Source organism: Etheostoma cragini, chromosome 7 (assembly GCF_013103735.1).
Source record: "Etheostoma cragini isolate CJK2018 chromosome 7, CSU_Ecrag_1.0, whole genome shotgun sequence".
NCBI lineage: Eukaryota > Metazoa > Chordata > Actinopteri > Perciformes > Percidae > Etheostoma > Etheostoma cragini.
The window spans coordinates 20,632,798-20,646,012 of record NC_048413.1 but is presented as its reverse complement, the minus strand read 5'-3'; the positions used below and the strand labels follow the sequence as shown (position 1 = coordinate 20,646,012).

At 38.5% G+C, this 13,215-nt stretch overlaps 1 protein-coding gene and 1 long non-coding RNA gene across 6 annotated transcripts in view; one reads left to right on the top strand and one right to left on the bottom strand.

Annotated features, from left to right (window-relative positions):
* Positions 1–1,814: 1,814 nt before the first annotated feature.
* Positions 1,815–3,600, top strand: LOC117948329. Its single transcript, XR_004657413.1, has 2 exons — positions 1,815–2,551; positions 2,630–3,600. It is a non-coding gene; the product is annotated as an uncharacterized LOC117948329 (long non-coding RNA).
* Positions 3,601–6,202: 2,602 nt separating this feature from the next.
* The window catches only part of bsna (bassoon presynaptic cytomatrix protein a), a 139,177-nt gene continuing 132,164 nt past the window's right edge, over positions 6,203–13,215 (bottom strand). For all 5 annotated transcript variants that reach the window (XM_034877916.1, XM_034877917.1, XM_034877919.1 and 2 more), the window contains one exon: positions 6,203–12,222. The gene's annotated coding sequence lies outside the window, so the exon portion shown is untranslated. The remainder of the gene's footprint in view (positions 12,223–13,215) is intronic.

Below are 13,215 nucleotides of genomic sequence, written 5' to 3'. Positions count from 1 at the left end.
GTCTGCCCCGGCATTGTTTAGAGCACAAGAATCATTTTATCCCTGACCAAACGCGGCGTGTGAAACAGTTAACTCACAGATCCAATCTGAATGTTTTATGTCTTACCAACCAAGCTCTCCCCTCCGAGAAGCCACCTGCCAAGCTCTGGACGGCGACATTTAATGTCAAATGTATCATTAATGAGTAAATATGAGTAGAAACATGAAGTAAAACATAATAATCACATAGATGGATTTATGGACATGGACGGACACCCAGTCAACATGGGAATCAGGAGTGGGAATGCTCTGCTGACTGAAGATGAATCTTGAGGAAGTGTTTCTTTCTTCTTTTTTTTTTTTTAAACACTCAAAAAATAATTATAGCCGACATTGGACTCTTTAAGGAACAAAATTCTAAAGAAATAGAACTGTTGGTCAAGATATATTGAATGCATGAGCTCATTACTGTCCATGTGTCATATCAGCCAAACATTTAGGTTACATTTACACTACGTTTTGGTTTTTTGCCAAAAGTGATCTCCGAGCACACACGTTTTTAGGTCTAGTAGAAGAACTAATCTCCGTTTAATCTAACATGCCTAAACCGCATATCACATCAACATTCTTGTATACTGGGCTTACTCCGCCTGTTGCTGGTAGTTGCCATGGTAATTTGAGTAGCTTAGTCTCAGAGACCGAGACATCATGACCCAATCAGGCGGCGAAACATTGGCGTCAACGTTGGTGTTACCAAAGGTCTCCGTTTGCAGCAACACAACCCCGGAGACTCCAAACCACAACGGGCTCAGAAGTTCTCTGGTTTAACAACAACAACGGAGCAGTGGGAATGCAAGGTGTAAACGTAGCAACAGATATTAGTTTTTAAACCAAAAGAAAATGTGAATGTAGCCTTGGTGTCCACCTTTTACTCTCCCATTAACTTTCTACTTAAGGATTATGTAAAATGATTTTCATGGCAGCAGATTGCAATGTGCCTCTTGAATGTGACCAGACTTGGGATCAGGAAAGAAACCCCATGCAATCTGATGTTCTCCCACGCGGACACCGATGAATAAATAGACCATCGGAGGGGCTGAACTCTTGTCCTAATTTAGCCTGTAGCCTCTGTATGTCTGTACAGTATGTTTAACATTAAAAATTCCACAGTGAATTCACTCCGTGCTGGCTTCTAAAAGAAAAAAACGTATAGCAGCTGGAGGTCAGGCCCAGAGTTTAAGACCCACTGAACTGAATGTTTATACGCAGCTTGGCTAACTGTGCTAGCTGCTGCGTCATAGCTGAGCTTCACTCATATTCAAAACGGGCTTCACACAAGTCAGAGAAAATCAGATTTTTTTTTTTTTTTTTTTTTCCATTCTCCGGTTTTGTCCTTCTTATCATTACAAGGCTGAGTAAATGAAGAAAATCTTTTATGTTCAAAAGCAAATTTTAAGGAACATTTCTGTTTTCCCCTCCACAGGCAGGTCAGAGGTCAGGATTTAGCAGCTCACGTAGGTTCAGTCTGAACCATCAGATTTAAGTGTTAACGACGTGTTCTTACAGAACCATCCTGTTGTCGGCTTCTTCCAATCTGTTGGTCAGTGCCTGCATGTTAATCTGATCCTGGAAGACTAAATGCATTGCTACAGAGTTAAATCTCACTTTATAAAATGAGTTTATTAGTAAATCTTGAGTTCCTAGATAAGACGCAACTAACACCTGTGTTGAGTAATAGTAATGCAATCCAAAATCACACTGAGAAAATGTAACAATACGTGCACATGCATCGTGTGAATGACTGTATGAATATGTACAGACACTTAAAGGTGTGAACCTTCAAGACTGACATTAATAATCTCACTCATTATGGCATGATTAAAAAAAAAAAAAAGATATTATTCATGTCAGCATAATATAATGTAACACGCAACATTATATATTCTGCTGGATTGCACGGCCCCGGAGGTCACCTGCAAAATGTCACGGAAAGAAACACAAAACGACTACATGTGTAAGAGAACCACAAAGAGACACAACTAGTTAACCTTTCTGGGTGTCCTGCTCCCACACAGTAAGGGCCCTTACACATGTCAGGGCCCGCCTTTTGTCTCGTAATCCATCCATGTGTCTTTTGTTTTTTTCTCTTTCTGATACTGATTGTAATGAAATGCAGACTTGTCACACATCAACAGCAAGTCAAGAGTTTCACCCTCACATACAAAACCCAGGTGTGTCTCACATCAGGGTTTCAATTCATGTTTGATGAACAGGTTAAGACCCTCAACTCTCCACACACACTCTTCACATTGCCTGCAGACCTGTTTGCACTGATGAGAATGTGATTTTTTGATAGTTTTAACATAATGGAGAAATTGCAACAAATCTATTGCCCCTGCTGTATTTAATCCTCAAAAAAAATCTTAATTTTGAATGTTACCATTTTCTCTTCCGTGTTTCCTGCAGTGTAAAAATTATGTTTTCATCAGTGCATGTAGGAGCCATGATGTATTTCACGAAACCAACTCTATGCACTGTTTGCACCTCGACGTTACCAGTACATGTCTAATAGGTTATTGTAAAGTAGCATTACATCCCCTCTCAACCGGGAAAGCACACGTGCATCTTCATGCCTTTTCAGCTTCAATAGTCAGATGTATCTCAAAATGATGACTATGCCTTCTTAGTTTCTTAAGGTATTCCAAATAATCGGAAGTTATAATAACCTATGGGGACTACACATCGTGGACCAACTTAACGTTTCATTAGTGTGTGTTTTTTGTGCCTCTTTTTCTTCATTTGTTTGTTTTTTCTGTTTTGTTTTTTTTATTTATGATTATTTATGTTTGAGGTTTTATGAAATATTTCAAATTTTCTTTGCTTATGTAGCCAATCCAAACAGCTCTTAATGTCTTTCTTTCACTTAAACATGAATCACTTAAACTGTTTTATAGAGGAGCACAGCGTCTAAGCGGGGCTTGAAGTGAACCTCATGGACCATCGTAATGCTTGTACTGTGTTTTACTCGGCCGTTACTTCAGTCAGATTTACCTAGCCAGTGCAGTGTGTAGGTAAACTTGTCAATAATTAAATATCTATCACATAAACACTACTTGAGTTGAACTTCACACTTGTCAAATGCTACAGTAATAAATTAAACTAAACAGGAACAAACTATTGTTGAGAAGTGTTATTTGACTGTAAAGTAATGCCGGCTGGTAAACACGGTGAGGTCCCACTCACCGGTGCCGATTCAGACTCTACCAGTCACGAGACCTGAGCTCTGTCATCAAACTAGATCTATGTTGCCTTCCGTGTTGGTTGTGTGTGTAAACATGTCTTCTGTTGAGTTTGACCCTCTTTCCTGGACTGTATCACGGGGTTGTCAATGTTCTGTGTGTGTACACGTGCTGCACAAGGTTATTCACAAGCAGAATGGCATATTTTGTGCAATTGATTTATTTTTATAGTATTTAAACTGTTTTTTGGTGAGAACATCGTACCAGATGTCTTATTTGGAGGTGGGAGGGGGACTGTAAGGGTTCATATCCAATCTGTGGACAGCTTGGTAGATCAATGAATGGGGCAAATGTCTACTAATAAAATCCTAATTTCAGTTTATGACTACGTCTCTTCCTTTTTAGAACACACTGCATATCAGATTGTTTTTATTATACACTCAGGATGACCGCAGTCTTCAGTGTGACAGCTATCCAAAAAGAAAAAAAGCCCACTAGAGTACAATAGAAAATGCTCAACTGGATTAATATCTTAAATCTGTAAAAGGTGAAGTAGTGAAAATAGTTGAAAAAGTGGTTTTAATAAGAATACATTTTATTGAAAAGACTTGAGCTTTAAAGTTCAATAATGCCAAAAGATGTAGAGCATTGTACAGTATGAATTTATTTTCTAGTTGAAAGTATGAATAAGTAGAGAAGAGAAAGTTGTTAGAAACATTCATTAAATGCAGAAATATAAAACCAATTGTTTAAAAAGTATCATGCATTGCACTGCACTGCTAAAAAACGAAGTTGAAATGTAAAACTATATATTATCCACGCTATCATGACGATAAATCCAGCAGTGTCATTTGCACCTGTACAGAGGGATAATTGTTTCATGAACACCTAATAAAATCCAACTCAAATCATAAATCAAATCCGTTCTTAATGTTTAATAAATACACAAGGATGAGCGGCCCATGGAAGACATGAAAGCATCTATACCCTACCATGAGATAATGGCAGAACACAGTGTAAAGGAAATGACAGGGAAAATACAGCCGTTATCAGCTCTTCCGCAATCATTACGCTTAATGTCCTCGTTATCAGTCCGAACTTTAATACTATTGGTGACAAAACCTGCATCAAGAAAAGTGTGATAGCCTTTTACACTTTTGTCTTCAAATTGTATCTCTGGGTGGGGGACACAGTTGATGTTGGGCTTTTGGCAAGTGGTCAATAGTCACAAAATGTTGTAAACATAAATACTGGTGTTCTATGTTCTGAATTGGGTCCAGTAGAGAGGAACTGGGCCTTCCCGGTCCAAACACGTCCTCGTAACTCTGGGAGCAACCGGCTGTTTACAGCTAAGTGTTTTACACAAATATTTACAGGCCAAAATTATAATTCGATTTGCAGTTTTTTTTTTGCGTTTCTCCAGTCTTCATGATTCGCCGTCACAAACGAACAACAGCCAGCGTCCTTCTTTAAGGACAGTTGTGGTTGTTTTCAACTTTTCTAAATACTACTCCCACATAATTTCACCCACAGAGGTAATTAACCTAAAACAATAAATGATTTGCAAATACTATTCAACCTATGTTTAACTGAAAATGCTACAAAGACCAGATATTTCATGTTTAAACCGATATTGTTTATTTGTAAATATTCCCTCATTTTGAATTTCATCCCTGCAACACATTCTAAAAAGCTGGGACGGCAACAAAAGACTGGGGAAGTTGAGGAATGCTCAACATCCCAGTTCCCAGTTTGGAACATCCCACAGGTCAACAGGTTAATTGGAAACAGGTAAGTGTCATGTTTGGGTTTAAAAGGAGCAGCCCGAAGCAAGGCTGGGGCGAGGGTCACCACTTTGTCAACAACTGCACAAGCAACTCATTCTGCTGTCCAAGCAAAGTCTTTATCAGGGACTATCTGCTCATTTCAGGGACGTCCCTGCCAAGCCACATCCTGCACGTGTTCCCACAGTAAAAGAGTGCCTGAAGTCCAGACCTGTCTCCCAGATAGAGAGAGGGGGAACACGTCTTTCAACATACTTTAATATGACTTTTTCATCACTTCATTTAACATACTTTTACTTTTTTTTACTTAGCACTTTTTGTCGACATACTTTAATTTGTATTTTTTCAACATACTATTTCATGACCAGAGACGTCACTGTCACACTTAAGACCGTTAATAAAACAAAGTTTTTTAAACAAAGTTGCTTTCATTCAGACTTCTAGCTACTAGAGAAACACAGATCTTTGTCCTCACTTTTTGCAAATATCTAAGAATTACATGCAATAAATGATTGTATTTACAGTACGCTACATGCACTAAAACAAACTAAAATAAGAGTTCACAACTGTTTTTTTATTTGTCTTTTATTTATTTTTCATGATTGAAATGTATTGTAAGGTCATAATTTGTCATTCATTACATTACATGGCATGATGCACCAGGTCTACTACACCCATTTACAGGAGGAATACACGGAAACATACACAAGGTTTTACAATGGGGAAACAGGAAGTTTAGCTCATTGCACTTACAACAGTGAATGGAACACTTTGTAATCATTTTAGGCTCTCGACCTTTTTCTGTATTTTATTTTCACCCTCTTTTCTTCATTCAGTTGGGTTATTTTATGATTACTTTTTTTTCACGTTTACATCATCCAATTTTCTATCCCACCCCCTTTATCTTTATCTCTCAAAAAATCCACCCCAAAAATTACATGGAAGCCAGGATATTTTTCCTTTTTTTGTTTTTGATGTCATCTCATTTTACAAACACAACATGTATAGAAAATCTACACAGACCAATATGTTTTTATTATTTTTTTTTATATCCGAATACAACTTTTTAATGAGTTTTAAACAGTCCTCACGATCCAGCCACTTATGTATACAATGCGATTTTTGTCATTTATTATTCAAATCAACAACTGTTCTTGTTTGTTATGCAGGTTTTGTTGTTTTTATTCACACAAAGCACAGGTTTGGGCAGGGAGGCTTGCATACACTCCAGCTTGTGTCGCTGTGTAGTGTCCAAAGGCCTCTCTCATGCCTGAGTGTGTTGTGGTATGTTAGCATGTTTGAGATTTACATGTTGTACAGAACAACATGTAAACCTTAATGGCATTTACATGTTGTTATTTGTTCAAAGCAGACTCTGGTTCCCATCTGGTATTTACAGTTGAAAAAGATGGCAGCCCGTAAGGTGGGAGGTCACAAGTCGAAGAGGTTGGAAAGGACTAGGGATGGGTGGTCGAGGGTGGGGGTAGCTTGGGTGGGGGAGATGTCGAGGTCATGCACTTGTAATTGTTTGATGATTCATTACAGGTGAAAGATAAATGAACGCTCCCTGATGGTTTTACAGTGAAAGATGGACTTTCTTTTTTGTTTCAGCATTCTTTCTCTCTCTTTACAACCTCTCACCTATGAAACATACATTTATATATGTATTTGTGTGTTTTAAAATTGTTCTCCGGTCCTGCTATACACAACGACTGTCTGCATGACCGACAGCAAGTGCAATGGTGACACTACGAACTTTATAAGCACTGTATGCTAGCTTTTTGGTAAGGAACACACAAACACACTCAGTCCGGGTTTCCCAAAAGCCTTCTAGGCTGCGTTTAAACACCGTTGACTCTTTTTAAGTCTGTGGGGCTAAGAATTTGTCATTCCCTTTTTCGTGGCTGTATAGTTAGAAAAACACCTCATTCTGATACCAGATCAGTGCAACAAAGGGTCAAAAATCTGAACGTCTGACTGTGTAAATGCTAACTTATTGCTAAGACTCTTGATGTCTGATTCAAAGAGGACTCAAGACTTTTAAGATTTGACTTCTTTTAAACACAGATCTGTTGGATGTAACCTCTCTTGGATGTGTCTGGAAATCTGACCCTTTGTGTTCTATTGCAAACTTATAAAACACAAGAGTTTTGTTCCAAAACATAATTTGAAAGGAATTAATGTGAGCTCCTTATATTTAGAAAAAGGTACATTTCTCACTCTTGAAAACAAGTTTCTGTTTTTCGGGGGGCTTTAAGAAGCTATTTCCAAGCAGATCTCACTGCAAGTTTGTTATCATCTTGATTTGGAACACAACTCTAAGTTTTAACTTTAACATTGTCAACATTTGTGCTTCAAACACCTCTGAAAAACCAGGCTGTGGCTTAGTGATTTGGCCCACTGGTGATGGTCTGACATTGCTTTCCTGGATATAGACAGACACCATGCAGAGTATAGACGGAGACCACGACTGGCTAGAGGGCAGTAACAGGATGGCTTTCTTCAGTGACCAGTATTTTAGTATAAAAGCCCTTGCTGCTATGCATAATAAGTCACCTTTAGTGGTTGTTTTCACACAGGAGCAAAAAAATTTGACTTGTTTTTTTTTTTTACAGACATTTTGACACAGATCTTGTTATTTGTCTTGATGGCGATTGCTGAATCCCTCTTGTTAACAGCAGTCATGGGAAGATCACATCTGTGTCGTAAAGTGGTAAAAATGTATTGCGCCTGCATAAATGCACTCATTATTTTCTATTGTCTATTGATCATCTCAGTTGTGATGCTGCATTTAGTGTGTGCTTTCCTGAGGAGAAAGTGATTGAGGAACATTTTACTGAACGTTTAATTTTTTTTTACAAACTTCCAAAAACATATGACATACAATAAAGGAAGTTAGTATTAAGTTGGGTAACTTTAAACTCTCTATCATATTATTTGTTCTACTTTGACACTAATTTTAAGTCACTGATCTGGTGGCAGTGTACCTGGGAAGTGATCTCTCCAGGCTCGGTGCAGTTTGTCAAGGCCATGGCCCGATCCCAACAGAACCAGAATAATCACACAGCTGAATTTAACTCTACAAAGACCCCAAAAAAGTAACATCTATGATAACCTGTAATCTTGTACGTAAAATAGAGAACGGGAAAACTGTGGAAGTATGTCAAAACAACCAATCAATTGACAGCACATTACCAGAAAATTACATTTTTAACACCCACCAATCTGATCGTCTGTGATCAAATACACAGGATGATGTATTTCTTTTTTGCCAGATTCAAAAGAATAACTTCAATTAAATAGATTTTATACAATTGATTATTGTGGTTGTGCATAAATCCAGCGATAGATAACATCTGTACAAACATATTTTCTCACTCTGTCCATAGATTTCAAACCTAAATCTCTCTTCTTTCTTCACTCCCAGCCAGCTTTCTATCCCCTCTCACTATGATAAAATAAATTCTTACTTAGATAAATCATTTCATAAATGTTTCACAAAAAATATATGTATTGACTTCTTTTACACAGTTTCAGTGACTTGAAGTAAAGTGAAGAAGTTGTAAAGGAGTTACCGTGCACCTTTAAACACACATACAAACTGACTCTCACACCAGTTAATTAGATTTAGGAATGCCTTGAATAGTACATCAGTAGTAGCCTACAGCAGTATTTTTAATCAAATATAATATATAAATTTTATTTCATTATCTATATATGCATATAAATATTTGTGTTTGAACTGGCTTTTTGTTTCACCTAAATATTCTTTAAATACTTCTCTCTTTGCAAAACAACAAGTGCACATTCAGGTAGTCTAGTTTTGGGCCTTCGTCATCTACCGAATAAAATTAAATAAAGAGGAGCTTTTCTTCTTTGCCCCTGAGCAGACACAAACCATGTTAGGGAATATTTGGACTTTTTTATATATGTAGTCTATTTTTATATAAATCTCTGGACAACTTTTATGTATATTCTGTTAATCCCTGCTTGAACAAAAAAAGCAGACAGCAGATGCTTTCACGACAGCTGGGATCTTTCAGCACTTTCTCTAACCGCCTATTTAAAAAGCATTTTATTTCCTTATTTTTTAGGAAATACTACTCTAATAGAACAGCAAGTTGACTATTTATTGCGCAGCATCTTTTGTGATATCTTTGTTTTAGCTCATGAACATTCTAAGTTTAATTGTATGCAGTTTTCCTACCACAGACCATTCTTAATGGTAATTACTGATGGACCATTGACATTTTCTGATTCCATGAAACATTTATAAAAACATACTGGTGGATCTGTGGCAGGACCACTGCTGTTTCCTTAATCATCCTCTCAGCTCTAATTGCCATTTCCCAGCTGTCATAAACACATCTTTATAGAGAGATCCTTTGGCAGAGACACACAAGTAATTCAAAGACCCTTCTTGTTATTTCCTAGCTTACTGGTGACCTATTTTAAACACACAGAAATTCACAGAATGTCCTTATTTTGATATGTGGGATGCCAAAACAAAGCAAACTGGATATTTGAATAAACAAGGTGTAATAAATGATTGTGACTTTTCTTTCATTACTTGACCCATTCATGTATTTTTCCTTTCCTTTTCCTCCTCATGTTTCTATTTTTCCAAATCTGATTCATTGCATAGAAGGACTGGAGATGAGAGGTTGCCTCTTCTGCTCACCATATTTGTTGTGGTTGAACTCGTGTTTGTCTTGTTTTCTTTCTTTTTCCACATTGTATGATGGTCATTAAATACACGCATACAGACCCCCACACATACATACAAACATTAGGAACAGAACAATATAGAGGTGACTTTGAGGTTTTCTGCGCCGGGCAGCATGCAAAGGTTCCCAGCGAGCATTCACACAGACAATATACAGCAGAAGTTGGTTGGTTCGTTGGTTTTGCTGAAGGCCTCGCAATGTTTGGCCCGACAGAGTAGGTTTGAGTACCGAACCGCAGATTCCACAATGCACTGCAGGAGCAACAGCAGGGAGAACACTGACCTGAGAAGTTTCCATGACAACTGACAGTATGTGAGAGAGGTTTTCGGGAATTGGGTTAAAAGTCTGCACGCCACCATGATAGAAAATGAAAAATAAAAAAAGGCAAGTGACTTTGTGACACAACCAAGTGTGTTACTTTTGGTTCCTCAGTCACATGAGAGAAGTTTTTCCTCCCTTTCTTTTTGACACCATTTTCGAGTGTGCTTTCACGTGTGCTGTGCACATTTGACGGAGTGAAGACACATGTGGATACACACTGATGTGTAAGGAGCTTGGCGAGGCTCCCAATAAACATCCATCTTGGAGGGTCAGAAGAATCCCATGGAAACCCGAACCCCCCCAAGTGACAATGTCAAGTCCAGTTCTGCCGTGATGTGTGACTGGTCTGCTTTTCAGTGCCTCTCTGCTGCCCTGCAGTGCTTTCAGATCCGACTCCAGCTGGCTAACACAAGCAGCGTATCGCTCCGATCCACCGAGTGGTTGATTGACGACATGATGTCGCACTGTTGGTTGGAGGAGAAGATCTGGGTGGTACCAAACTCTTGTTTATAGTTAAGCTCCTGCTCTCTTATGTATTAATTCTCTCACTAGTGCTCTTTACTTTCTTACCTTTAACTCTATTGCTTTTAATAAGTATTTATAATAAATAAGGGTCAAACAATTGACAGAGGGCATGGTGAACGTAACAAAACATAAATAAATTAAAAAAATATTACAAACAATTATCAAAAACAAAGTTAATTAAAAAAATATAAATTAATCTCACTGTGGCCAGTGTTCCAGCTGATATTACTACATAAAAAAGGGTGTGATTTAACTGTGTTTACTGGGTGTATTAAAAAGATTCCAGTTTTACTTTAAAATAAAATATTTAAGAATGATTAAGGCAAAATTGGTAACCTGCAACAAAAAACCCGGCAATAAACAAAACTAAAATCATAAAAAATGAAGAGAACACAAGAAATGATAATCACCAACAACAACATGAGACATATCCGAGAGCCAAATGTTGTGGAGCAGTTGGAGAAACCCCATCACCACAAGCACTGCAGGTAAATGTTGTCTTAATGGCTTTGCAATGGCTGAAAAACAACCCGACCACATACGGCTTCGCTCCAAATACCAATCAATTGTTTCTTTTTTCCTTACAAAAAAGGCTCCTCCTATTCCCGCGGCCCAATTCCTGTAAGTTGCTCCGGAAATCTCTCTTCCTTGTTACTGTATACGTTGTCTAGCTAAGATGTGTTTTCCAGTGTCTTTATGGCCTCTGTTAAGTAATGATGAACAGTGTAAGGTCTTGGATATAAAGTTCCATGCATTCCAAATTCTTACTTTTTTTTTAATCCACTACACTTCTTGAAAGACATGGCAAGTGGAGGATCGTTGGGCGGGGATTAGAAATAAACAAGAATCAACATTCAAGAAACGCAGAGAGGTGAGGAAGAGCGGGAGCAAAAGGTTTCAATAGTTCCAATCTGGAATGTAGATAGAAACAAAACGTGGAAAGAAACGCCAGCCGACACACTGGTTCTCTGTGTCAGCTATGTCGTTAGCATTGCCTTATTCATTCAACATGACATTTCCATTTATTTCCTTCCTGACAGATGATTAAAAAGAGGTCTTTAGTACCAGAAAAACCTGCGATACTTCAGCAAGTTCTATAAGTTTATTTCCCCTACTCTTGTTTTACTTAGAGAAGAGATAGAAAAGAGGAGAGAGGCTGGTTTGTTGCTGTTATTCCTAGTTTGAGCACGTGATTGTGAAACCAAGGATCCTATCATGCCACCATGCCTGTGGTAAAGCTACCATGTCCTGTAAAATGCTGAAGTCATCAGCATATAGAAGTAGAATTGCACCTTCCTTTTATTTCATTCCATTGAAGCTGTAGTGTAAAATCCACATGGAGGGCTGAGGTGGTACATGGCCTCCATTGGTTCTACTTGTCCTCAACGGCTGTGTAGTTCTCCAGTGATGTAAGCAGGCTCCCTCTACTGGCGTCGAGGAAGAGCAGCAAAAACAAAACAAAACTTCTTGAATTTTGCTGTCATGTTTGGCTGCCAATTGTTTTTTTGTAGTGAAGGAGCGGAGATGTGTCTAACTGCTACAGGTTGGTTCTAGGACTCTGTGGTAGTTTGGTGGAGACCAATTCTTTGGCTAGGGACACTGGGTAGAGGCTATTCCTTGTAAACCCGGGTGTTGCCTTGGCATGATCTGTAAAAAAAACAAAAAAAGATAATTTAGTCAAAACTACTTAACACAACAGTTTTGATTCGGCCTCTGTATGTCCGATATGCTTAAAAAAGATATGGGTATATTACAGGGACAACAGTTGTCACTTCATCAAAATGACCAATTGTTGTTCACCTTGTTCACATTATATAAATATATAAATATATATACAGCTGCAAATAAGTATTTGAACACCTAAGAAAATCAATGTTAATATTTGGTACATCAGCTTTTGTTTGCAATTACAGAGGTCAAACGTTTCTTATAGTTTTTAACCAAGTTTGCACACACTGCAGAAGGGATTTTGACCAACTCCTTCTCACAGATCTTCTCTAGATCAGTCAGGTTTCTGGGATGTCACGAAGAAACACGGATTTTGAGCTCCCTCCAAAGATTCTCTCTTGGGTGTAGGTCTTGAGACTGGCTAGGCCCCGCCAGAACCTTGATATGCTTCTTACAGAGCCACTCCTTGGTTATCCTGGCTTTGTGCTTCAGGTCATTGTCATGTTGGAAGACCCAACCTCGACCCATCTTCAATGCTCTAACTGAGGAAAGGAGGTTGTTCCGCAAAATCTCGCAATACATGGCCCCAGTCACCCTGTCCCATGTGCAGAAAAACACCCCCAAAGCATGATGCTACCACCCCGATGCTTCACAGTAGGGATGGTGTTCTTGGAATGGTACTCATCATTCTTCTTCCTCCAAACACCGTTAGTGGAATTATGACCAACACGTTCTATTTTGGTCTCATCTAACCACATTACTTTCTCCCATGACTCCTCTGGATCATCCAAATGGTCATTGGCAAACTTAAGACGGTCCTTGACATGTGCTGGTTTAAGCAGGGGAACCTTCCGTGCCATGCATAATTTCAAACCATGACGTCTTAGTGTATTACAGAACGCTGCTGCTCGAGTCCTCACAAAGACCAAGAGACTGGATCACATCACTCCAGTTCTGAAGTCTTTACACTGG